The sequence below is a fragment of the Giraffa tippelskirchi genome, chromosome 3 (assembly GCF_054371585.1).
Source record: "Giraffa tippelskirchi isolate mGirTip1 chromosome 3, T2T-mGirTip1v1.2.pri, whole genome shotgun sequence".
Classification (NCBI taxonomy): domain Eukaryota; kingdom Metazoa; phylum Chordata; class Mammalia; order Artiodactyla; family Giraffidae; genus Giraffa; species Giraffa tippelskirchi.
Window position 1 is genome coordinate 98,622,689 of NC_137277.1, and position 27,382 is coordinate 98,650,070.

A 27,382-nucleotide genomic window follows, 5' to 3' on the forward strand; every position below is an offset into this window, starting at 1 on the left:
TACAAAATGAAAGGTTTTTATAGGAGGAAGGGTGGGGCAAGAAAGTAACTAACAAGGGAAAAGAAAGAATGTTTTTAGGCCAGGACATCTTTTTGAGGTCAAAGGAAGGCAGGGAATTTTTATGGTGCATATTGCTTTTTTTTCTTCTGAGGGGGGTGTTAGATGGAGAAGGCTCATCTGACAGATTACCTCATTGGTGCAGACTAGAACATTATGAACTGATTGATTAAGATTGTATTTCTGGGGAAGTGTATAACTTCCAATGTCAGATCTTAAGTCTAGGTTTGGTATTACGGGCTTTAGCACAAGCGATGCCGTTTTGGGCCTGTGGTTTCCTCTTTTAACAATTCCCTTCCCTTTGATCAGACTCTTAGCTTAATAGAGAGATGTGAGTAAAAATTAATGAATTAGTGTCACTCTCAGTGAATTTGCAGCTTTGTTGATCCTTGGTGTGGCATGAAGTTTTTGCTTAATCTCCATGACATCTACGGATTACAGTTCCAGGTTATGGATTTTAAGTTGGTCGTTCTCTTGGTTACTTTTCTGACATTCCAATCTTAGGGATATCATTTGCTTGGCAGTTAGCTGCTTCAAAACACATTTAAAGTTTTTGAGAGAATACAACATCAGGGAGATTAGTATGATTTAACCGTAAGCAGGATAGTTGCCACTGTTTTGAGTGCACTTCGGAGCCGTGATTCCCAAGACCCAAACCAATCAAAGAAAGAACTCCTTGAAGGAGTCACCCTTTTAAGTCAAGTAGTTTACTCAGTGGTCTTGTGTAGCTGCTTTTTAACTTGCCCAGAAATATCAGTCCAGATACAACAGGTGGTTTTGGCCATAACACACATACCTTTCTTGCTTAGCTAGAAGGCAATCGAGGGCTCTTATATTATCAAGAACAACTTTGGCCAGAGAGTGTTAGGATCTTTTCTGGGCAGCTAATGCTTTATCAGCAGCAGATTCCATAGTACTTTCAAGAGTTAAGGAGAGATTTTTGATTATATTCTCATTGATATTTACTCCTAACCAGGGAAATATACCCCTGCCAAAGGAAGCAAACCCTGTATCATGAAAATCCTCCTGGTAGGTTTTTTTTTTTCCTTTTTAGAACAGTTAGGAACATAGTTAAATAACCTGAGAAGCATTCCCTAGCTGAGCACCAGCCATCTAAGCATTTGTAAGCCCAAGGAGGAGAATAATTACAGACAAATATAAATTCTATCAGAGCATAATTGTCCGTTCAAATCAGAAGGAAGTTAGATTTACTTCTAGCCTGAAGTAAAAAGTTATTCTAAATTCCAGAGATCTGCTCCCCTTAGGAGTAGCCTGGGAGATACAGATGAAGGTGTTATCTTTCAGGCCAATGTCAGCATAAAGGAAAGAAAAAAAAATGAAAGGATTTCGTGTTTAGCCAGAGTGGGGAGTCTTGATCAGGCATCTTGGGCAGGAGCAGTCTACATTGATATCAACAACTTCTCTTTGTTATAGTTTAATTTGTAGGTCTCCATTGTTTGTTCAGGATCAGGTATCAGGTAGGCCCTTTTTCAGCTGTGTACCCGAGGGTCAATACCTTCTAATTTTATAGCAATATCAGTGGTTAGGAGCATTTGGTGTTTGGGACTCCAGGGTTGACTTTATTCTTAGTGATTCCAAAACAGAGGTGTGGGAGAAAATGGGAAATGTTTGGTAAGTCTAGCCAGATATTGAGGAAACTAGAATTCAGATCTAGTGTGTATATATATATATATATATATATATATATATATATATAAAACAAAAGTTCAAAGGCATTAAGAGGACTATAATCTAAAGTCTACAAAGGTGCAAAGATAATTTTTCTCTCTACAATCAGTCCCACTTTTCCCCAGAAATAATCATTCCCCAGAGATAATACAAATTGCAAATTTGTATTAAACTTGGCCTGAGTAATCTATAAGTACAGCAAGAATAGTGATTGACCATATAAGTTCATTTAAAAAATTACTTTGCTTGGAAACTTGTAAGTGATACCAGGTTGATTTTTACAAGCAGTTCCTTGAAGCTGTCTGGTCACATCTGAGTCTATGCACATCTCTCTCAAATTATATTCCAGTTAAAACCTTGGTAGATAGCCAATATTTTCCCCCCAAATTGGACTGTCTATGATTTTTCCTGCATTTAAATAAATTGTTTAGTCTTTTTTGCTTATGTATATCTCCTTAAGATAGAGAGGCTAAATATTAAATCTATACCTCATATTTGATTTAATATTAATCTTTTTATATTACATATATTTTAAATTTTAGTTTTAAATGTGCATAGCAACTGTTTTCAATGAAGTAGATTTATTTGCAAATAAAGTTGAACAAAGTCACAAAATTAAGCAGGAGTTATCATCTCAGGGGAGAATCATTCATCTAGGGGGCACTTATAAGTATGTAGGATGTTTTGATTTCACAATGACTGAAGGGGAGCTATTGACAGTGTTAACCATCTTTAAGGTTTGGAGCAACCTCACTCCAATAAATTGTCCTAAGATAATAGCCGTAACTGTGAAACACAGGGCTAAAGTCATATTTTAGAGTTATCATGTGTTCAGAAGACTCACAATTAATTCATAGATTAACTTTTTATACTGTGTGCTTAGTTGCTCATTTGTGTCCAACTCTTTGTGACCCCATGGACAGTAGCCCATCAGGCTCCTCTGTCCATGGGATTTTCCAGACAAGAATACTGGAGTGGGTTGCCATTCCCTTCTCCAGAGGATCTTCCCAACCCAGGGATCGAACCCAGGTCTTCTATGTTGCAGGCAGATTCTTTACCATCTGAGCCACCAAGAAAGCCCAGTAGAAGGAGAGAGTTATATAAATAATTACAATGATGTATGATAAGTACATCAGAACCCTTAGATTTAATGTAAAGAGGTAGCTGTGAAGAGGGGTAAAGATTTAGGGAGCAAGTCATCATTTTGTTAAACTCTTTGAGGGAAAGGACTGCCTGTGTTTTTTCAGCTAAAAGTTATATATTTACAACAGATAGCACTGGACCTTAAACTTGGTAGTATAATCATAGTCAATAAATATTAGTGATTAAACAAGTTGATATCCTTGCATTTATTTGGGTGGGTATACCATCTGAGCAAATTTTTTTTAAGTTCTCTTTTTTAAGTCTTTATTGAATTTGCTATATTATGGCTTCTGATTTATGTTTTGGTTTTTTTGTCTGGAAGACATGTGAGATCTTAACTCTCCAAGCAGGGGTCAAATCTGTACCTCCTGCAAAGGAAGGCAAAGTCTTAACCATTGGACTTCTGGGGAAGTCCCCTGATCAAATTTTGAAGAATTAATTGATGTCTGTCCAGGAAGAAAAAGAGAGAAGGCACAGACAGTCTTAAAGAACTCAAGCATTGTAGGAAGTGTTAGCAAATAATGTTGGAAGATGACGCTTAGATAAAGCATTGAAGAAGCTTGCAAGTAATTAGAAAGGGGGAAAATATGATTAGATTTAATCAGATTTAGGTTTCAAAAAGGTATCTCTTAGCACTGTGAAAGATGTAGAGGGAGAAGAGAGAGACATTTTCATTTCTTAGGCATGAACTTAACACATGTAAGACCTTGTAGGATTGAAATAGTACCTGAAAATCCAGTTGTTATACTTTAATTTATATTATGTAGAGTTTATAGTGGGGCTTCCCAGGTGGCTAGTGGTAAAGAATCCACCTGCCAATGCAAGAGACGCAGGAGACATGGATTCGATCTCTGGATTGGGAAGATACCCTGGAGTAGGAAATGGCAACCTGCTCCAGTGTTCTTGCCTGAAAAATCCCGTGTGCAGAGGAACCTAGTGGGCTGCAGTCCATGGGGTTGCAAAGAGTTGGATAGAACTGACCTACTAAGCACACATGCACAGAGTTATATTATTCTAGTCTATATTTTGTATTGAATAATTTTAATTTTTTAATGCATTTTTAGTTATTCTTTAAAACTAAGTTTTTTAATGTTCAAAATAATTCACTTATACCAGTGGTTTTTGAATACAGACGGAGAATAATTAGTGATTTTGCTTATTTTTTTTTTAGGTAACATATTTATACGCCTAAAGTTACTAAACTGGTTCAACTAAAGATTAATTACATTTTAAGGTAGTTTGACAATAAGCTTAGTAGTAATTCTCAAGAAAAATTCTGAGCTGTATATAGAATTAGATTATTTGATTACTTCCACTCAGCAGATTTCTATCAAGCCTGGCACCTTCCACACAAAAACCCAAAGTCACAAAATGAAAGCAGGTATTTTTCAGAGTCAAGTAATAGCTTTTACTTTTGAGATCCTCTAGATCCTCAAATCCTGTTTTGCTATGCCGAATGTAACTTCTGATTATAATTACCACAAACTCTAGATCCTCAATAACTTATTAGTTAAATGTAGTGGAACTTTCTTAATGTGATTTTTAATGTTGAAGTTGGAACTGTGAAATAAATATATTACTGTAAAAACAATAATTACATATTTGCCATGCAGAATTACTTATTAATACAGTTAAATTCTGAATATTAAATCTGCTTTCCTCATACTTAAAAAAGTTTCTTAATGAGAAATGTAAAGATGACTTTTGCTAAAATATGGGATAAGTAGGGATGTAAAGAAGAAAGCCGTTTATTTAGGTCAATAATGTTAAAAAGACTTTTTAGGTAAGCATTCAGGCAGGAAGCAGGTACAGCTGACAAGCCTTCTCCTAAGAAGAGAGAACTGGAAAACTTCAAAGCCATCTGGCTGGTGCCATTTAACGTAGGGACAAAGTCCTAGTCATTAATGAGAGCATTGCCATATTCCAGCCATAAAACTAATACATGGGAAGTGTCTAGATTTGTTAGGTGATTCTGAGTATCAGAAAAAGATAGACTCTTGTTAACGGAAGAAGGGAAAGCATCTTAACTGTTTTATTTAGACTATTTAAATATGGATAATTAAATTTCACTGTTCATGGGGTTCTCAAAGCAAGAATGCTGAAGTGGTTTGCCATTCCCTTCTCCAGTGGGCCACGTTTTGTACTGCACTCAATATGCCAGCAAATTCGGAAAACTCAGCAGACTGGAAAAGGTCAGTTTTCATTCCAATCCCAAAGAAAGGCAATGCCAAAGTATGCTCAAACTACCACACAATTGTACTATCTCACATGCTAGCAAGATAATGCTCAAAATCCTTCAAGCTAGGCTTCAACAATAAGTGAACAGAAAACTCCCAGATGTACAAACTGTATTTAAAAAAGGCAGAGGAACCAGAGATCAAACTGCCAACATCCATTGGGTCATAGAAAAAGTAAAAGAATCTAGAAAAACATGTGCTTCATTGACTATGTGAAAACCTTTGACTGTATGGATCACAACAAACTGGAAAATTCTTCAAAAGATGGGAATACCAGACCACCATTCCTGCCTCCTGAGAAATCTGTATGCAGATCAAGAAGCAACATTAGAGCCGGACATGGAACAACGGACTGGTTCCAAATTGGGAAAGGAGTACATCAAAGCTGTATATTGTCACCTTGCTTATTTAACTTATATGCAGAGTACATCATGTGAAATGCCAGGCTGAATGAAGCACAAGCTGGAATCAAGATTGCCGGGAGAAATATCAATAACCTCATATATGCAGATGACACCATACTTATGGCAGAAAGGGAAAAGGAACTGAAGAGCTTCTTGATGAAAGTGAAAGAGGAGAGTGAAAAAGTTGGCTTAAAACTCAACATTCAGAAAACTAAGATCATGGCATCTGGTCCATTCACTTCACTTCATGGCAAACAGGTGAGGGAACAATGGAAACAGTGACAGGCTTTATTTTTGGGGGCTCCAAAATCACTGCAGATGGTGACTGCAGCCATGAAATTAAAAGATGCTTACTCCTTGGAAAAAAGCTATGACAAATCTAGACAGCATATTAAAACCAGAGACATCACTTTGCCAACAAAGGTCCATCTAGTCAAAGCTATGATTTTTCCAGTAGTCACATTTGGATGTCAGAGTTGAACTGTAAAGAAAGCTGAATGCCAAAGAATTGATGCTTTTGAACTATAGTTTTGAGAGTCCCTTGGACTGCAAGGAGATCAAATTAGGCAATCCTAAAGGAATTCAGTCCTGAATATTCATTGGGAGGACTGATGTTGAAACTGAAGCGCCAATACTTAATGGCCACCTGATGCGAAGAACTGACTCATTAGAAAAGACCCTGAAGCTAGGAAAGATTGAATGCAGGAGAAGGGATGACAGAGGATGAGATGGTTGGATGGCATCAGTGACATGATAGACATGAGTTTAAGCAAGCTCTGGGAGTTGGTGATGGACAGGGGAAGCCCGGCATGCTGCAGTCCATGGGGTCACAAAGAGTCCATCATGACTGAGCAACTGAGGTGACTTGACCATACTCTACATTACATCCCATGAGGTTTATCTACGATTCTCTTCACCTGTTTAAGCTCCCCCCCCAACCTCATCTGTTGCCTCTGGCAACCACCAGTGTGTTCTCTGTATCTATAAGTTTGGTGGTTTTTGTTGTGTATGTGTTGTTTTTTCTTTTTTAAAATTCCATGTATAAGTGAGATCTTATGGCATTAATCTTTGTCTGCCATATTTTAGTTAGCATAATGCCCTCAAGGTACATACACATCACGGATGGCAGGATTTCCTTCCTTTTTATTGCTGAATAATCTTATCTATCTATATATCTTTATTTTTTTTCTTTAACCATTGATAGACAGTTGACACAGGTTGTTTCTATGTCTTGGCTGTTGTAAGTATTGCTACAGTAGACATGGGGTGCATATATATTGTCCAGTTAGTGTTTTCATTTTCTTTGGATAAATACCCAGAAGTGGAATTGTTGGGTCATATGGTGGTTCTGATTTTAACTTTTAAAAAATTAATTAATCAAGCTGGTCACACTGGGTCTTTGTTGTGGCATCTGGGATCTGTAGTGGTGGCATGTGGAATCTTAATTCCCTTATCAGGGAGAGAACCCAGGCCCTCTGCATTTGGAGCCTGGAGTCTTAACAACTGGATCACCAGGGAAGTCTCTATTCTTTTTTTCTTATACTCTTTTCTATTATGGTTTATCACGGGACACTGAATATAGTTCTTTATGCTATACAGTAAGACCTTGTTGTTGTCTTTCTTATAGTTCTGATATCTCTTTCTGATAGTTCATTTTTAGTGTATAGAAACACAACAGAATTTTGTGTATTGATTTTGTATCCTGAAGCTTTACTGAGTTTCATTTTTCAATTGTGACTGTTTTTTTTTGGTAGAATCTTTATGGTTTTCTGTATATAATATGTCACCTGCAAGTAGAGACAGTTTTACTCCTTCCTTTTTTATTCAGATGTCTTTTTTTTCTGTTTCTTATCTAACAGCTCTGGCTAGAGCTTCCAGTACTAACTACAAGCTGCTTTAAAAAAAGAAAGTCTAGAAAAACCAACCAACCTATATGAGAATCCTTGCAATAACCTGTAAGACCCTGCACGATCATCTGGGTTTGATTTCTGGGTTGGGAAGATCCCCTGGAGAAGAAAATGGCAATCCAGTCCAGTATTCTTGCCTGGAGAATCCCATGGACACAGGAGCCTGGCAGGCTATAGTCCATGGGTCACAAGAGACAGACATGACTTAGCCACCAAACCACTACTGATCATCCTTACAGCCCCTTAGCTTTCTTTCATTGTGCGACATGACTGCACAACTACAGTTTCTTTCTTTCAGGTAACTTTATGGCTTGTTCTTATTTCTTTCAACCACTGCTTGAAAGGGTTGGTAACTCCTTCCTTTAATACCCTAACCAAAATTGGAAACATTTCACCATTCACTTACTCTATCCCTTTTTTTTTTTAATTAATTTATTTTAGTTGGGGGTTAATTACTTTACAATATTGTAGTGGTTTTTGCCATACATTGACACGAATCAGGCATGGGTTTACATGTGTTCCCCATCCTGAACCCCCCTCCCACCTCCCTCCCCATCCCATCCCTCTTGGTCATCCCATTGCCCCAGCCCTGATCATTTGTCTCATGCATCAAACCTGGAATGGTGTTCTGTTTCACATATGATAATATACATGTTTCAATGCTATTCTCTCAGAACGTCCCACCCTCACCTTCTCCCTCAGAGTCCATAAGACTGTTCTATGCATCTGTGTCTCTTATTCTGTCTTGCATATAGGGTTATCGTTACCATCTTTCAAATTCCATATATATGCATTAGTATACTGTATTGGTGTTTTTCTTTCTGGCTTACTTCATTCTGTGTAATGGGCTCCAGTTTCATCCATCTCAATAGAACTGATTCAAATGTATTCTTTTTAATGGCTGAGTAATATTCCATTGTGTATATGTACCACAGCTTCCTTATCCATTCGTCTGCTGATGGACATCTAGGTTGCTTCCATGTCCTGGCTATTATAAACAGTGCTGCAATGAATGTTGGGGTACACGTGTCTTTCAATTCTGGTTTCCTCGGTGTGTATGCCCAGGAGTGGGATTGCTGGGTCATATGGCAGTTCTATTTCCAGTTTTTTAAGGAATCTCCACACTGTTCTCCATAGTGGCTGTACTAGTTTGCATTCCCACCAACAGTGTAAGAGGGTTCCCTTTTCTCCACACCCTCTCCAGCATTTATTGCTTGTAGACTTTTGGATAGCAGCCATTCTGACTGGTGTGAAATGGTACCTCATTGTGGTTTTGATTTTCATTTCTCTAATAATGAATGATGATGAGCATCTTTTCACGTGTTTGTTAGCTATCTGTATGTCTTCTTTGGAGAAATGTCTGTTTAGTTCTTTGGCCCATTTTTTGATTGGGTCGTTTATTTTTCTGGATTGAGCTGCAGGAATTGCTTGTATATTTTTGAGAGTAATTGTTTGTCTGTTGCTTCGTTTGCTATTATTTTCTCCTATTCTGAAGGCTGTCTTTTCACCTTGCTTATAGTTTCCTTTGTTGTGCAAAAAGCTTTTAATTTTAACTAGGTCCCATTTGTTTATTTTTGCTTTTATTTCCAATATTCTGGGAGATGGCTCATAGAGGATCCTGCTGTGGTTTATGTCGGAGAGTGTTTTGCCTATGTTTTCCTCTAGGAGTTTTATAGTTTCTGGTCTTACATTTAGATCTTAAATCAATTTTGAGTTTATTTTTGTGTATGGTGTTAGAAAGTGTTCTAGTTTCATTCTTTTACAAGTGGTTGACCAGTTTTCCCAGCACCACTTGTTAAAGAGATTGTCTTTTCTCCCGTGTATATTCTTGCCTCCTTTGTCAAAGATAAGGTGTCCATAGGTGCGTGGGTTTATCTCTGGGCTTTCTGTTTTGTTCCATTGATCTATATTTCTGTCTTTGTGCCAGTACCATACTGTCTTGATGACTGTGGCTTTGTAGTAGAGCCTGAAGTCAGGCAGGTTGATTCCTCCAGTTCCATTCTTCTTTCTCAAGATTGCTTTGGCTATTCGAGGTTTTTTTATATTTACATACAAATTGTGAAATTATTTGTTCTAGTTCTGTGAAAAATACCATTGGTAGCTTGATAGGGATTGCATTGAATCTGTGGATTGCTTTGGGTAGTATACTCATTTTCACTATATTGATTCTTCCAATCCATGAACACGGTATAGTTCTCCATCTGTTTGTGTCCTCTTTGATTTCTTTCACCAGTGTTTTATAATTTTCTATATATAAGTCTTTTGTTTCTTTAGGTAGGTATATTCCTAAGTATTTTATTCTTTTTGTTGCAATGGTGAATGATATTGTTTCCTTAATTTCTCTTTCTGTTTTCTCATTGTTAGTGTATAGGAATGCAAGATATTTCTGTGTGTTAATTTTATATCCTGCAACTTTACTATATTCATTGATTAGCTCTAGTAATTTTCTGGTAGAATCTTTAGGGTTTTCTATGTAGAGGATCATGTCATCTGCAAACAGTGAGAGTTTTACTTCTTTTTTTCCTACCTGGATTCCTTTTATTTCTTTTTCTGCTCTGATTGCTGTGGCCAAAACTTCCAAAACTATGTTGAATAGTAGTGGTGAGAGTGGGCACCCTTGCCTTGTTCCTGACATTAGGGGAAATGCTTTCAATTTTTCACCATTGAGGATAATGTCTGCCGTGGGTTTGTCATATATAGCTTTTATTATGTTGAGTTATGTTCCTTCTATTCCTGCTTTCTGGAGGGTTTTTATCATAAATGGATGTTGAATTTTGTCAAAGGCTTTTTCTGCATCTATTGAGATAATCATATGGTTTTTATCTTTCAATTTGTTAATATGGTGTATTACATTGATTTGTGGATATTAAAGAAACCTTGCATTCCTGGGATAAAGCCCACTTGGTCATGATGTATGATCTTTTTAATATGTTGTTGGATTCTGTTTACTAGAATTTTATTGAGGATTTTTGCATCTATGTTCATCAGTGATATTTGCCTGTAGTTTTCTTTTTTTGTGACATCCTTGTCTGGTTTTGGAATTAGGGTGATGGTGGCCTCATAGAATGAGTTTGGAAGTTTACCTTCTTCTTCAATTTTCTGGAAGAGTTTGAGTAAGATAAGTGTTAGCTCTTCTCTAAATTTTTGGTAGAATTCAGCTGTGAAGCCATCTGGTCCTGGGCTTTTGTTTGCTGGAAGATTTCTGATTACAGTTTCGATTTCCGTGCTTGTGATGGGTCTATTAAGATCTTCTATTTTTTCCTGGTTCAGTTTTGGAAAGTTATACTTTTCTAAGAATTTGTCCATTTCTTCCAAGTTGTCCATTTTATTGGCATATAGCTGTTGGTAGTAGTCTCTTATGAACCTTTGTATTTCTGTGTAGTCTGTTGTGATCTCTCCATTTTCATTTCCAATTTTGTTGATTTGATTCTTCTCCCTTTGTTTCTTGATGAGTCTTGCTAATGGTTTGTCAATTATGTTTATCTTTTCGAAAAACCAGCTTTTAGTTTTGTTGATTTTTGCTATGGTCTCTTTTGTTTCTTTTGCATTTATTTCTGTCCTAATTTTAAAGATTTCTTTCCTTCTACTAACCCTGGTGTTCTTCATTTCTTCCTTCTCTAGTTGCTTTAGGTGTAGAGTTAGGTTATTTATTTAATTTTTTTCTTGTTTCTTGAGGTGAGCCTATATTGCTATGAACCTTCCCCTCAGCACTGCTTTTACAGTGTCCCATAGGTTTTGGGTTGTTGTGTTTTCATTTTCATTCATTTCTATGCATATTTTGATTTCTTTTTTAATTTCTTCTGTGATTTGTTGGTTATTCAGAAGTGTGTTGTTTAACCTCCATATGTTGGAATTTTTGATAGTTTTTTTTCCTGTAATTGAGATCTAATCTTACTGCATTGTGGTCAGAGAAGATGATTGGGATGATTTCAGTTTTTTTGAATTTACCAAGGCTAGATTTATGGCCCAGGATGTGACCTATCCGGAGAAGTTTCCGTGTGCACTTGAGAAAAAGGTGAAATTCATTTTTTTGGGGTGAAATGTCCTGTAAATATCAATTAAATCTAGCTGGTCTATTGTATCTTTTAAAGTTTGTGTTTCCTTGTTAATTTTCTGTTTAGTTGATCTATACATATGTGTGCGTGGGGTATTAAAGTCTCCCAGTGTTATTGTGTTATTGTTAATTTCCCATTTCATGCTTGTTAGCTTTTGCCTTACTCGCGATCCCTTTTTATGCTCTGTTTTTTCTTATGGCACTTGCACCCTTCAAATATTTTTATTATAGTTTTCCTGCAGAAGAAGGCAAGAATTATTTTTGTTTTGGTTCACTAGCAAATAGCATCTGGATAGCACTTGGCACATGGTAGGTACTGAGTACATTTTTTGTGGGATAAATGAATCTTGTGTTGTTATAATTGATTTACTTGTCTCTATTTCATTTGACTATAAGCTTGTTAGGCAAATGCTGCAACTTCTCAGTCTGTTTCTTCAGGGTTTAGCACACATGGTTGCATATATTTGTTTGATTTATAAAAAAAATGCTTCTCATTTTACAGAAGTATAATCATAACAAAATAACACTGGAAATTTTTTGCTTATGTTTACAAGTATGTTTTTAGTTGCTATGGATACTTCATAACTGTACATATCATTTTGTTGAATTAACTTTCAAAATTCTTATGAAACTATGTAGGAATTAATAAAGTCAATAGCAGCAAAAAATTCTCTAGGGCTGATCTTTAGTCCTTAACTGTTTATTATTATCACAATTTAAGTTTTTTGTAAGTTGTATTTATTACAGGTAAGGTTTCAGTTAATAGTTTAGGAAGGCTTTAATTCAGTAACTTGGAAATATAACATGTGATAAAAAATGCATGAAATTTCGCATTTATAAAAGAGCCAGTATATTTCTGTTGTGAAAAGATTCACTTTAAGTAGTATGAACTGCCCTAGTGCATTTATATTTTTTCTTGGCCACTTGTTTTTATTACAGATATACTTTTATTTGGAAAAACTCAAATCCATCAGTTTATAAAGTAAATGTATCCCCTTTGGCCCTGCCAATTGCCATTTCCAAAACCACTCTTAAAAATGTTTGCTATGTATCCTTTCAGACCTTTTTATATGCATACGACTAGGTGCTTCCCAGGTGACTCAGTGGTAAAGAATCTACTTTCCAATACAGGATACCTAAGAGATGTGTGTTCGATCCCTGGGTCAGGAAGATACCCTGGAAGAGGAAATGGCAACTTGCTCCAGTATTCTTGCCTGGAAGATTCCATGGGCAGAGGAGCCTGGTGGACTACAGTCCATTGGGTCACAAAAAGTGGGACATGACTGAGCATGCACGCACATATATAAATAAATGTATATCTATGGTTGGCCCTCCATGTACATGGGTTCCACATCCATGGATTCAACCAGCCTTGGACTGAAAATATTCAGGAAAAAGAAATTCCAAAAAATACCAGAAAGCAGAACTTGAATTTGTTGAACTGGCAACTATTTACATAGCATTTACATTGTATTTACTACTATTTACATAGCATTTACTTTGTGTTAGGTATTATAAATAATCTGGAGATGATTAGCAAATACTGTGCCATTTTATATCAAGGACTTGAGCCTTTTCAGATTTTGGTATCCTTGTGGGTCCTGCAACCAATTCTCTGTAGATACAGAAGGACAAGTGCATACGTAAAAACTGAAATTACAAAAAAAACTAGTTAATGTTTATGTTATTCTGTAGTTTATCTCTTTGAACTTGTGTCATAGAGATCTAAAATGTAAATAAATAAAGTATCTTCTTTGTAAAACTACACACTGATGTTTAATTTTTAATAATTTTTTGACAGTTTTTCTCTAATCATAATTAACAGCAGGTTATACAAATTTAAATATTTTCTGCTGTAGAGTGTATTATGAATCTCTAAAGAGGGTAAATTATGTTCAGAATTTCCTGAACTTATATGACCAATATCTTCATGAGGCATGTAATTCTTTCAAAGCGCATGTCATATCACTTATTCGCTATTAAAAGTATTTGTAGCTGTGGTCAATCTTCTTATGTTACTTATAAGGAAATTGAGACTGAGGTAATAGGAAATTGAAACCATACCCTTTGTTTCTTAATTCTTGTCCCATGTTGCTCCTGTTGCTTTGAATTTATTCTTCATTTAGTACTTTTTCCTGAATTCAAATGGAAAAGTTAGAGACTGGAATTTTTTATAAGGAAAATATGTTTTGTATGTTGATACTATGATAAGGTAACAATGATGTGTCTTTAGGTTTTCCTTTATGTCAGTATGCTATGTATTGGTAGGCAATTAGTTGCAAAGTGAGGAGAAGTTAGGATTCAATCAAATTTCTCTTGAAGTGTACAGGCTTCCCTGGTAGCTCAGTTGGTAAAGAATCTGCTTGCAATGCAGGAAACCCCGGTTCGATTCCTGGGTTGAGAAGACCCACTGGAGAAGGGATAGGCTACCCACTCCAGTGTTCTTAGGCTTCCCTGGTGACTCAGCTGGTAAAGAATCCGCCTGCAATGTGTGAGACCTGGGTTTGATCCCTGGGTTGGGAAGATCCTCTGGAGAAGGGAAAGAGGCTACTCACTCCAGTATTCTAGGCTGGACAATTCCATGAACTGTATAGTCCCTGGGATCACAGAGACACAACTGAGCAACTTTCACTAATGCAGTTTACTGCAGAAAAGAAAATATTTAACTTTGTATAACCCACTGTTTTTCATTATTAGAGACAAAAGGAACTATGAAAAATTATACAGCTTTCCTTAAATCACTTAAGTCCTGTGATATAAATGAACGTTAGTTACTTTCTTTTGTTGAATAATTCTTTCAATTTCTTTAAGTTACTTTAAAAGTAGTATGAAGTTTGGATGTATCTAGTAAATTTCTTAGCTACTTCTTTTGCCTTAGTCTTCATCATTTAAGTTACCAGTTTTAATTATTGTGTGTACAGGAAGAGTCTAGTCAGTCTTGGTTAATTCTAGGTATGTTTTAAAATAGAGATACTGTTGAATCTTGTCACCTTAATTGGTCATACTTTGGCCTTTCCCTGAACTAAGTTCCCTCCCTTTTTTTGTGGATATATTCTTGGTTAACCCAATCTCTTTATCAGGAAATAGAAGTTTCTTTTTTTTTCACTGTCAAAGATGTTTCTGTGAGAACTCTCTGTGTCTGATTATTTCCGTAAGATGAAGTAGAATTATTGGATCAAAGAGTATATACATTAAATTTTATATATTTTGGCAGATTTCCTTGCAGAAAAGTTGTGCCAATTTCTATTTCATTAACTGTGTGAGTGTTTGCATTTTCCCACCCTTTTAATCCTTACCAATCTGATAAGGAAAAAATTATATATTATTTAGATTAATGTTTATTAGAACATTAGATGCAAATCAGCATCAGTTTTCTTTGCTATATATGTTTTCTCTGCAATTACCTGCCTGTATATTTTGTCCTCTTTTCTTTTAGGTGGATGTCCTATTTTGTTTATTCATGAGAATGAAAAGTTTACCACATATGTTGCAAATATATTTCTCACAGTTTGTTGTTTACAAACTGTTGTTTAACCTTGTATAAATAACTATCAATTTAATTGTATATATTGTTCTTGTATAAGGTTTTCATTTTGTAAGTACTAAGACCTTTTTTCCCTGTATATTTTATAGCTTTGATATTAAAATATAAGCTGACTTGCTATAGCTAAGAGAACACAACTGCTAAGTAAGAGAAAACTTTATTTATTTTACATATAATAGGCCAGAGGGGAGTGGTTGAGGAATGGCTTTTTTATCCCTACCACGTAAATTCTATATGCGGGTCCAAAGTGACTGTACTATTTGTCGCTTTGCTTTCTCCCAGCATCAGGAAGGGAGAAACAAGTGGAAAGTAAAGCCTCTTTTAAGAATATAACTTGGAAGTTGCACAAAGCACTTTGTTCATATCAAGTTGTCCAGAACTTAGTCTCAGGCTACAAGTGAGCTTTGGAAAATGAAACTGACAACTGACTGTGAAGTGTCCAGGTAAAATGTGGGTTTTTGTGTAGTGTTGGGGAATAGAGTTCTGTCACTTTGCTAAAAAGGAGAGATGGATATAGAGGGGATAACAAGTAGTCTGTGACACAGGTACCATGCTTACTTAGCTGGAGGTCATTATTTGTGCCAAAGTGATTCTGCTGATATTTGATATCATCAGATATCAGCAGATATTTGATAAATGTTTCTCTTTTAGTCCTATTTGGAAATCTGGAGTTGTGTGTTATGGATTCAATTTAATTTTTCTCTTAAATTTCTAGTCAGTTGTCCCAACACTATTTATGGAACATTTATCCTTTCTTTTCACTAATTTGAAATACCACTTAAAAAATATATACTATTTTTTTTCACAGGGTTGTTTTTGTATTCTTTGTTTTTTCCCAACTTATTCCTTCCCTAGTACCTCACTTTTAATTGCCAGTTGTTTAAGTTTTGGTATTTCTTAGGGTTAACCTCTCATCCTTGCTCATTTATTTCAGAATTCTGTTAATTATTTTTTTCGGGTATATTGTGACTGTTTTTGTCAAGTTCCAGAAAATAACTCTTTGCGTTTTGATTTGGATTAGATTAAATTCACAAATTTTAATTCATTATGTTGTTTTATTTCATTTTATTATTTATAGAGACAGAATTTTTCATTATTTTCCTGAGAATAAAGAGTAGTCATTCATTCTTGTTTCCTGACATACATCTTTTTCATTAATCTTTCATATACTGTGTTTATTTCATGCCTTTTAATGACAGAATCTTTGTTCATCTTGCTTTTTCTCCGGACAGATTTATATAGACCTATTATTTACTTAAGAATATGCAGGTAGATTCTTGATTTCTGTCCCTGTTTACCTTGATACTGTCTTATATCCAGAAGGGTTTGATAATATAGCTTTATTCAATCATTTAGTTCCTCATTCTGTAGCCTAAGAGGGTTAAGGCGGACCTTTGACTTTGATTTTTTTTTCCTTTGAAACCATTACTTTAACATCTAGCCTCATTCCTTTTGAAAAAATGCCTGCTGAGGCCCCAATTCTGTTTTCATTTCCACTTTAGAGTGCCCATTTGGTAGGAAGATAGTTGGAAATTTTAACCTGCTACCTTAGAGCTGTCTACCTAGTGAGACTTTATCCATCCATGCTACCATCCCTATCAAGTGCAGCCTCTATCGTTATTCTAGAGCTCTGAAAAAACTCCAGGTAGATTGGTATCTATCTCTCCTATAGTATCCTCCTTATGTATTGCCAACTTGACAAATTCTCCCTCTAACCACACCCCATAATCAGAACAAGCCTTAACTGCTCTTTGGAATCTAGGTCAGAGGTAAACTGTAAGGACTGGCTCTAGTCATTCTCTTTCAGCTGTGCTTCTGCAGTAATGAATGCTTTTGATCAATGGCAAAAGTAAGCATATCCCAGTATGGACAGGCCTTTTACCATGAGTGACTCTCTTCTGTCTTCATTTCCTGTTCCTAAATAATTTGATCCTTTATTTTCTTGGTTCTGGTTATAAATACAATGATTCAGGTTAAAACCTTCTCAGTGAAGAGCTTATCTTGAGAGTCAGAACTGAAACACCATTATTTACTGTTTGCTCTCCTGTTGGTTCTTCCATACTTGCTCAAAAGAAAAAGCTTTTAAAATCACTATCTGATTCTGCTTTTATATTCTATATATATATTTTTATTTTGTTTTTATAGTGTAGTAGAAACTTTGGAAATAGTACATGTTTGCTTATTGCAAAGCATCACAAAATGAAGTGCCAAGGTGTCTATGGTTCTATGAGGTATCTAGCACATATTATAAAAGATAATCTTGATGGTTTATATCTAGTAAGATAGTTACACTATCCTATTTTTGGTTCTGCATAACCATTTTCTTTTTATATTTCCCTTCATTTGCTCCTGTCACATGAGCAAGAGAAGTACTTCCAGTTGTTTAGGTTTGGAGCACAATGGTGTGTGAGTCCTCTGTGATCTGCCACTTTACTGTCTGTACAATTTTGGTAAATCATTTAATCTCTCTCTTCACTTCAATTTCCTTTCCGGCAGTGATACTTGCTCTATGTACCTCATTAATATGTTAAGAAATATGAAAATACGTGTAAATTATTTTCATAAGTTGTAAAATTTCATTCCAGTAGACAAGATTAGAGCAAGGACACCAAAAAACAATTGCAGGAGATAGTTTTGGAGTTCTATCAGAAGACTGTTTACTACTTATATCTTTTCTATAGTTAAACCAGGGCATTAAACCCTTCCATGAATATAAAGTTTCACTAACCTTTTTGTAATGTATATTGTTTATAGAGCTTATCTAGTGATGATGTAAGGCAAAAACCAAGAATAGTATATAATGTGAGAAAGCAGCAGTGTCCAGTCCTCTGCGTATGCTATCAACACAAATAATTTAATATTGTCGAAATGAATTTTGTCTGAATGTATGACTTCTAATTTACTAAGGCTCAGATTGCTAGAAAGTTAACATAAAAATGGATGGGAAAAAAGCACTCTAGTCTACTTTGCTTATGTGTTCATGATTTGTGTTAACCATCTTAAGCCATGCTTCCTTTTCATCATTATAAACTGAGACTCAATGAATAATAATAAGATAAAACTTACAATTGAAAGGAAAAGTAAGATTAAAATACAATGAAAGAAGAAACAAAAAGGCTCCTGAAAAATTAAAACAATGAAGCAGCAAAAAAAGGAAATAAACCAAAAGTAAGATAAAATATTTTAAATGGATAGAGTAAAAATAAAGTGCTTATAGAGTCTCATAAGTATTAGACACAGAAATTAGCATTTTATTCATTCTGCTATTACTGAATTGTAGTTGCCAATCACCATTCTGGCTGAGTTAACAGAAAACTGATTCATTTTGACCCATGAAATGTTAGTCAGCAAGAACTGAATTCAGTGACACAAAAACTTTTTTCAACATTTGTAACACTATAAACAAATGTCAGTTCAGTTCAGTTGCTCAGTCATGTCCGACTCTTTGCGACCCCATAAACAAACATAGCTAGAGGTAATTGCCCACAAGTACTGAATCTTAATCTAAATTACCAAGATACAGAATTCCCTTATGCAGATGACCCCATTATATTTGCCCGGTTTCATGAAAGTCATGGATCTGACATTGTTCACAATTAGGTATGATAAATTGACAGTGCTTTTAAATTACATATAGTTTTTAAAATTACTTTTCTAAGAGCTGTGGTGGTGGTTTAGTTGCTAAGTCATGTCCAACTCTTGCGACCTCAAGGACTATAGGCTTGCGATCCCAGACTCCTCTGTCCATATGATTTCCCAGGCAAGAATATTGGAGTGGGTTGCCATTTCCTTCTCCAGGGGATCTTCCCGACCTAGGAATTGAGCCTAGGTCTCCTGCATTGCAGGCAGATTCTTTACTGATTGAGCTATGAGGGAATCCTGTGTTTAAATTCCTTGTATTCTTTAGTGTTTTGAATTAGAGTTCTATATGTAGCTTCTACCTAAGCACATTTTTGACTCTTTATATGTAGTTTCAAACTGCAGAATAAGTTGCAAGAATAAGCATTCTGGAGAACACCCAATGTAGCCTTGATCCTTTTCCTAAATTCACCTACTTTTTTTGTTGTTGTTCTGAATCATTTGAGTGATGACCCTTTAACCCTAATGCTTCAGTGTTTAATCCTTAAGAATAAGGATAAAGTTATAATATCCTGTGCATATTTCTGTTTTATGGAGGAAATACTGTCCTTAGTATTTTTTTTTTTTTTTCTCCATTCTACACAGAATCCATTCTAGGATCAAGCTTTGCAATTGATTGTCATTGCTCTTTGGTTTCCTTTAAGCTGTAAGTTCTCTACAGGTTTCTGTATCATCTTTAATCCTGATATGTTTGAAGAAAATGTTCCCCCCACCACCTCCCGCTCCACCACTTTCTTTTCAATTGAGTGCTACTGATTTAGGATTGACTGATGTCTCCTCATGGTTAGATTCAGGTTACACATTCCAGGTCAGAACACTACAGAATACTTGCATTGTTAGTGACCACCTTTATGTTCCGTTCATTGCAGTTAACTCACTGGACTTCTTTTCTGCTTTGCCCTAGTTGTACTGCACACAATTAGGATGTCATGTAAGTGTGCTCTTAAAAGAACACATGGCGTTATGGGGATGGATGTTGGTAATAGTTGCACAACAGTGTGAATATATTTAATGCCACTGAACTGTACACTTAAAAATGGTAAATTTTATGTTTATTTTGACACAATAAAAAAAGAGGAAAAAAGAATATATGGTAGACATAGGTTTTATATTTTTTGTGAAGCCAATCAAGAACCAGTTGCCTAGAATATAGTCCTATACATATAATACATCCTTAAAAAATACTTAGTAGATACTTGATAGTTATTGGCATCATGATTTAAATTAGTAGATACGGTATAGGAACAAATTTTATTCCATATGTGACTTGCTTTTCTTGTGATGGTATACTGTTTTGTTTACTGTATACAAATGTTATACTGATGTTTACCAACTATCTTGCCGTTTGCAATTTGAAATTTTAGTTTTCAGCATTAAGATGTTTTTGGTATTCCTGTGTCAGGACAAAAAGCAAAAAAATAATAAAAGTTATTTGTTTAATACATTGCTGTACTTTATAAAGAAGTTATCCAGCTCTTAATGTCCCTCTCTAATCAAAATGCATATGAAATATGCTAATCTCAAATGATTAGTTATGTATCTTTTAGCTTGATTTATAATAGTTATATAGAATTTTTTCTATTAAGATTGCTCCTATATTGTGGTATTAACACTTAGTAGAAGCAGCCACATAGTCTCAAAATATACTAAATGAGATTATTACTATTAATCAAAATTAGTTTATGAAGTGTGAATTCCCACATAAATATTTAAAAATTATTGTAATGAATTTTTGTTGCTTACCTTTAAGGAAGTTGTAGATCCAAAGGATTTGCCTCCTGCCTGTGAGATATGAGGGAAGTAGGATTAAGAGTACAGCACCTGAGGATCAATATCACTCGAAATAATTTCCTGAACCTTTTTTTAATTATTTATTTTATTTTTTGACTGTGGTGGGTCTTCGTTGCTGCATGCAGGCTTTCTCTAGTCGCAGTGAGTGGGGGCTGTTCTCTAGTTGTGGTGCACAGGCTTCTCATTGCAGTGGCTTCTCTTGTTACGGAGCTCGGGCTCCAGGCATGCAAGTCAGTAGTTGCAGCATGGAGGCTCAGTAGTTGTGGCTCACAGGTGTAGTAGTTTCGTGGCATGTAGTATCCTCCTGGACCAGGGACTGAACCTGTGTCCTCTGTATTGCAGGGTGAGCTTTCAACCACTGGACCACCAGGGAAGCCCTAATTTCCTGAATCTTAAGCTAGTAGAGGCATAGATATGTCCCACAATGGTTGCTTTGGTTCTGTCATCTGTTGCAGAGATTTTGAGACTCTGTTCAAGGGCTGGATGCATTTCATTTATTGAATATCTATTATGGATTATTCATTGGGAAAACAAAGATGCACAAAACACATTCTCTGCCCTCAAAGAGTAGGGAATCATTAACAAATACCCACTTGAAAGATCAAGCTTCCCAGGGGGTGCTAGTTGTCCACCTGCCAATGCAGGAAACAGAAGAAACACAAGTTTGACCCCTGGGTTGGGAAGATCCCCTGGGGTAGGGAACGTCAACCTACTCTAGTACTCTTGCCTAGAGAATCCCATGGACAGAGGAGCCTGACAGGTTACAGTCTATAGGGTTGCAAAGAGTTAAACAGGACTGAAGCAACTTAACTAGCACAGAATTGAAAAATCAGGTGATTACTGTAAGATTAGACTCCAGAGATCATAGCAATGAGGTATATGTTCTAGTTCTGTTAAGTGTAAGGCCTTTACAAAAAATGAATTTTTATTTTATTTTATTCTCAATTTTTATTTTAATAAATTCTAGCTATTTTCAATAGAACCTTTATACAGTAATTTTGAAGTTTAGAATTTGGAAGACCTAAGAGAGTTTTCATAGATCTCCTTTAAATTGTATCAGTTAGTTATAAAATCAAAGCATTTACCATTCAAATATTGGTATTCAGAATCCACATCACTTTAATTACTGTATCCTTGAAATAGATACGTTTTCTAGAATAGAAGTAACTTAAAAGTTGCTAATAGAAGCAAAATGTATCTGTATAAATTTATATTGTGGTTTCATAGATTTGTCTTCTATTATTATATGATTGTCTGTTTTCCAGGTAGAGATATTAAAGTAGACTGTTTTGTAAATAGGCATAATTAAATGTGTTATTAAGAGAACATCTATCTAAAAAGACCCTGTTTTGAATCTTTCTATTTATTACTTCCATACTATCCAGTTACTGTGTTTTCACTGGGAATTGTATCACTTATTTCTAATAAACTGAATATGATACATTCTCCACAATCAAGATTAAATCTTTTTCACTTTTCTCAAGTTCTTAACCTCTCTACAGTTCCTTGCAATGTTTTTTAAAACTTAAAAAGTTTTTAAACGTTGCAAACATACAGACTATAAGATGATACAATGAAAATGTATATACTGTACATACTATCTTATTTTAATAAAAGTTAGCCGTTTACCTTATATGCTTCAGCTTATTATTTTAAATGAATAAAAACAGATACATTTGAAACCTTTTATAATGGGAAACCCAATTTCATTTTCTTTCTTCCCTCTCTCTACAGAAGAGAGATTTATGTTGATCACTCCTATGAAAGTATCTGTACATTTTTGTACCACACATGTGTATAATATGCAGTATTATTTGGCATGTTTTAAAACCTTGTGTAGCATTATACTGTACAGCAATTTCCAACCTGCTTTTTTCACTACTTTTTAAAAATAATTTATCCATTTTTATTCATGTATTGTAAATCATTCATCATAATTGCTGAACAGTATTTCATTGTATGACTGTATAATACAATTAATTTATCTGTTCACCTAATACTGGATAGGTAGCGTGTTTATAATTTTTCACTGTAAATATCGCAAGGAACATTCTTGTACTTGTCTCCTTAAGCACAGATTTGTGAGTACTGACAGGTATGTATCTAGGACTGGATTTGCACCTTGAAGTGATTAGCTATTGACAAATTACTCTCTCTTTGAAGGTCGTACAATTAGCATTCCACAGACCACAAACAGGTCTATGTTTTGATTTGGAATATCTATGACCTAATGACTGCTAGTGGATCACACCTGCCCACCCCTCAAGTTGTCCCCTTCACTGTTCCCAAGTGACCCCAAGCTCCCAGTTTCTGCACATGGGAGACAGGGTCTGGGGCTGCTGTCATGGCAGTAGGTACCTGGCTTTTTAAAACATCATCATGCAGGGAAGTTGCTGTGACAAAATGCATGCAAATTCCATTTCTTTTGGTCCTGAATGAATTTGATATGCAGACTTAATTTTTTTTTTTTTTACCAGTCTGACTGGTTATTAAGTAATAACAGGATTGTTATTTTAAATTCTCAGATTTTCATAGGCTTATGAGTCACTGGGTTTTTGTGTGTGTGTGTGTGAGTTGCTTATGCATTTTTTTCAAAATTAAGTCTGTTTCTTACTGTACGTATATCCTAAATGTTTTGGAGATGTCGTCTTTCATTTGGCACCTTGTTCTTTCACTTTGATTCAAGTGTCTTTGTTGTATAGAAGCTTAAAAATTAATTAATTTTCAAATTTTGGTATTTTATGATTAAAAAATTTCCCTGTTGTTTCAGTACTCAGTGAGAACCCCAAACTTAGTGCATTTCATCAACAAGAGTTATTTTATTATGTCTTCTGATTCCCATGTGTTAGAAATTCAGACAGAGTATACAGCAAGATTGTTGTATTTCTGCTGCATGTGCCTCAGATGGAGTGACTGGTAGTCTGGGATGGCTTGACTGCTGAGGACTGGAGAAAAAGTTCATTGGCTTCTTCTGGTAGTTGCTAGTTGTTGACTGGGACTTCATCTTGGTTACCAGCCACAAATCCTGCACACTTAACTTATTTCATTGAGTAGGAATTACAGTATTAGGTAAAAGTGGTAACAGCAAACATTTAGCTTTCTTTCCCCTTTTTCCTTTATTGGAAATGCTTCTTTATTTTACTTATCATTTGTGACTAGAACTGTACAAAAAAGATCTTCATGACCCAGATAATCACGATGGTGTGATCACTCACCTAGAGCCAGACATCCTGGAATGTGGAGTCAAGTAGGCCTTAGAAAGCATCACTATGAACAAAGCTAGTGGAGGTGATGGAATTCCAGTTGAGCTATTTCAAATCCTAAAAGATGATGCTGTGAAAGTGCTGCATTCAATATGCCAGCAAATCTGGAAAACTCAGCAGTGGCCACAGGACTGGAAAAGGTCAGTTTTCATTCCAATCCCAAAGAAAGGCAATGCCAAAGAATGCACAAACTACTGCACAATTGCACTCATCTCACACGCTAGTAAAGTAATGCTCAAAATTCTCCAAGCCAGGCTTCAGCAATACCTGAACCATGAAATTCCAGATGTTCAAGCTGGGTTTAGAAAAGGCAGAGGAACCAGAGATCAAATTGCCAACATCCGCTGGATCATCGAAAAATCAAGAGACTTCCAGAAAAACATCTACTTCTGCTTTATTGACTATACCAAAGCCTTTGACTGTGTGGACGACAACAAACTGTGGAAAATTCTGAAAGAGATGGGAATACCAGACCACCTGACCTGCCTCTTGAGAAACCTGTATGCAGGTCAGGAAGCAACAGTTAGAACTGGAGATGGAACAACAGACTGGTTCCAAATAGGAAAAGGAGTCCGTCAAGGCTGTATATTGTCACCCTGCTTATTTAACGTATATGCAGAGTACATCATGAGAAACGCTGGGGTGGAGAAAGCACAAGCTGGAATCAAGATTGCCGGGAGCAATATCAATAACCTCAGATATGCAGATGACACCACCCTTATGGCAGAAAGTGAAAAAGAATTAAAGAGCTTCTTGATGAAAGTGAAAGAGGAGAGTGAAAAAGTTGGCTTAAAGCTTAACATTCAGAAAACTAAGATCATGGCATCTGATCCCATTACTTCATGGGAAATGGATGGGGAAACAGTGTCAGACTATTTTTTTGGGCTCCAAAATCACTGCTGATGGTGATTGCAGCCATTAAATTAAAAGGCGCTTACTCCTTGGAAGGAAAGTTATGACCAACCTAGACAGCATATTAGAAAGCAGAGACATTACTTTGCCGACAAAGGTCCGTCTAGTCAAGGCTATGGTTTTTCCAGTAGTCATGTATGGATGTGAGAGTTGGACAGTGGAGAAAGCTGAGCGCCGCAGAATTGATGCTTTTGAACTGTGGTGTTGGAGAAGACTCTTGAGAGTCCCTTGGACTGCAAGGAGATCCAAGCAGTCCATCCTAAAGGAGATCAGTCCTGGGTGTTCATTGGAAGAACTGATGTTGAAGCTGAAACTCCAATACTTTGGCCACCTGATGCAAAGAACTGACTCAGTGGAAAAGACCCTGATGCCAAGAAGGATTGAGGGCAGGAGGAGAAGGGGACAACAGAGGATGAGATGGCTGGATGGCATCTCTGACTCGATGGACATGAGTTTGGGTAAACTCCGGCAGTTGGTGAAGGACAGGGAGGCCTGGTGTGTTGTGATTCATGGGGTCGCAAAGAGTCGGACACGACTGAGCAACTGAGCTGACTGATGTATTGTCATCTTAAAGGGATTGTCTGCTGTTACACTGAGTTGGATGAGTTTTTAATCACAGTTTAGTTAAGTTTTATTGAATCCTTTTTTTGTGTGTGCATTTTTGAGAAGATATTATAATTTTCTATTTTTAATTCATTAATACTGTGACTATAATTAATAGCTTTTCAAAAGCAGATTCATCATTTTATTCTGAGTGAAATCTACTGAATCGTGATTTGTTAATAGTATTTTAATATTTTGTTTGACTTGATTTACTAGTTTATTTAGAATTTTACTACTAAAATTGGTTTGGTTTTACTTTCAAAATTAAACTAGCTTCATAAAGTGAATCATTTCCTCATTTTCATGATAAATAATATATTTTGCAGTAGTTATTGTTTAGTCACTAAATCATGTGTGACTCTTTTGTGACTCCACAGACTGTAGCCCACCATACTCCTTTGTAAATAGGATTTCCACGGTAAGAATACTGGAGTTGGCTGCCATTTCCTTCTCCAGGAGATCTTCCCAGCTGAGGGATTGAACCCATGTCTCCTGCATTGGCAGGCTGATTCTTTACCACCAAGCCACCAGGAAGCCCCTAAATAATAGATGCTTAAAACAAGGCAGGAAAAGAAGGAAAAGGAACAGAAAACATAGGACTAATAGAAAACAACTAGCAAGAGGTTGGATTTAAATCTAGCCTTATCAATAATTATATTCAGTGTAAATGACTTAAATATTCTAATTTAGAGAAAGAGATTTTCAGATTGAATAAAAATATAAGGCCCAACTATATGCTGTTAAAGAGAAAACTCATTGTAAATATAAAGACGTAGGTGGATTGAAAGTAAAATGTATACTCTACAAATCCTAATTAAAAGAAAACTGGATTGATCATGTTAATTTGAAGAAAAGTAGATATTGAAACAAGGAATGTAGGCAGAGTTGACTAATAAAGGGTTGCTTTCATCAAGGATTATCAAGACATAAAAATCCTAAAAATCATGTGTGCCTAAAATGACAGAGGATGAGTTGGTTGGATGGCATCACCGATTCGATGGACATGGGTTTGGGTAGACTCCAGGAGTTGGTGATGGACAGAGAGGCCTGGCGTGCTGCAATTCATGGGGTCGCAAAGAGTCGGACACGACTGAGCGACTGAACTGAACTGAACTGAAAAAGTAACAACTAAAATGACCTACTTTATCTCAGTAAGTCTGAAATTTTATATAAAACGTATAATTTCCTAGCAAAATTGTTTCGTGCATGCTTGTGTGCTAAGTCAGGTCACTTCAGTCGTGTCTGACTGTTTGAGACCCTATGGACTGTAGCCCTCCAGACTCCTCTATCCAGGGGACTCTCTAGGCAAGAGTGCTGGAGTGGGTTGCCATTTTCTACTCTAGGGTATCTTCCTGACTATGGGATCAAACCCGCTGTTGTTACATCTCCTGCATTGTTGGCAAGCTGGTTCTTTACCGCTAGCGCCACCTTCACTGTGGTGGGTCTTTGTTGATTTCAGCGGGTTTTCTGTAGTTGAGGTGAATGGGGGCTACTCTTTGTTGCAGTGTATGGACTTCTCATTGCGGGTTCTCTTGTTGCGGAGCACAGGCTCTATAAGTGTGGGCTTCAGTAGTTGCAGCACACAGGCCTAGTAGTTGTGGCTTGTGGGCCCTAGAGCACAGGTTCAGTGGTTGTGGTATATGGGCTCAGTAACTCTGTGGCATGGAATCTTCCCTGACCAAGGCATCAAACTCGTGTCTCCTGTGTTGGCAGGCAGATTCTTATCCACTGTGCCACCCGGGCAGTCCTGTTTCAGGATTTTTAAAAACCTCAATAAATGCATAATCAAGGAAGAAACAGTATCAACAGTGAAAATTACCTTCCCCTAAAATAAGAAAAAATAAATCAATCATTAAGGAACTATATTGTATGGGCTTCCCTGGTAGCTCAGTGGTAAAGGATCCGCCCGCTAATGCAGGAAACATAGGTTCAGTCCCTGGGTTGGGAAGATCTTCTGGAGAAGGAAATGGCAGCCCACTCCGATATTCTTGCCTGGTAGATCCTCTGGACAGAGGAGCCTGGTGGGCTACAGTCCATGTGGTCACAAGAGTTGGACACAACTTAGCAACTAAAACAATGGTGTTTTATATAAAATTTCTCACTTTGAAGCTATTACTTTTTTGTATTTTGGTTTCTGTT

At 36.2% G+C, this 27,382-nt stretch overlaps 1 protein-coding gene across 8 annotated transcripts in view; it reads left to right on the forward strand.

Moving 5' to 3' along the window:
* BAZ2B (bromodomain adjacent to zinc finger domain 2B) overlaps nt 1-27,382 on the forward strand; it is a 414,086-nt gene that overhangs the window by 115,547 nt on the left and 271,157 nt on the right. The window lies entirely within an intron of this gene.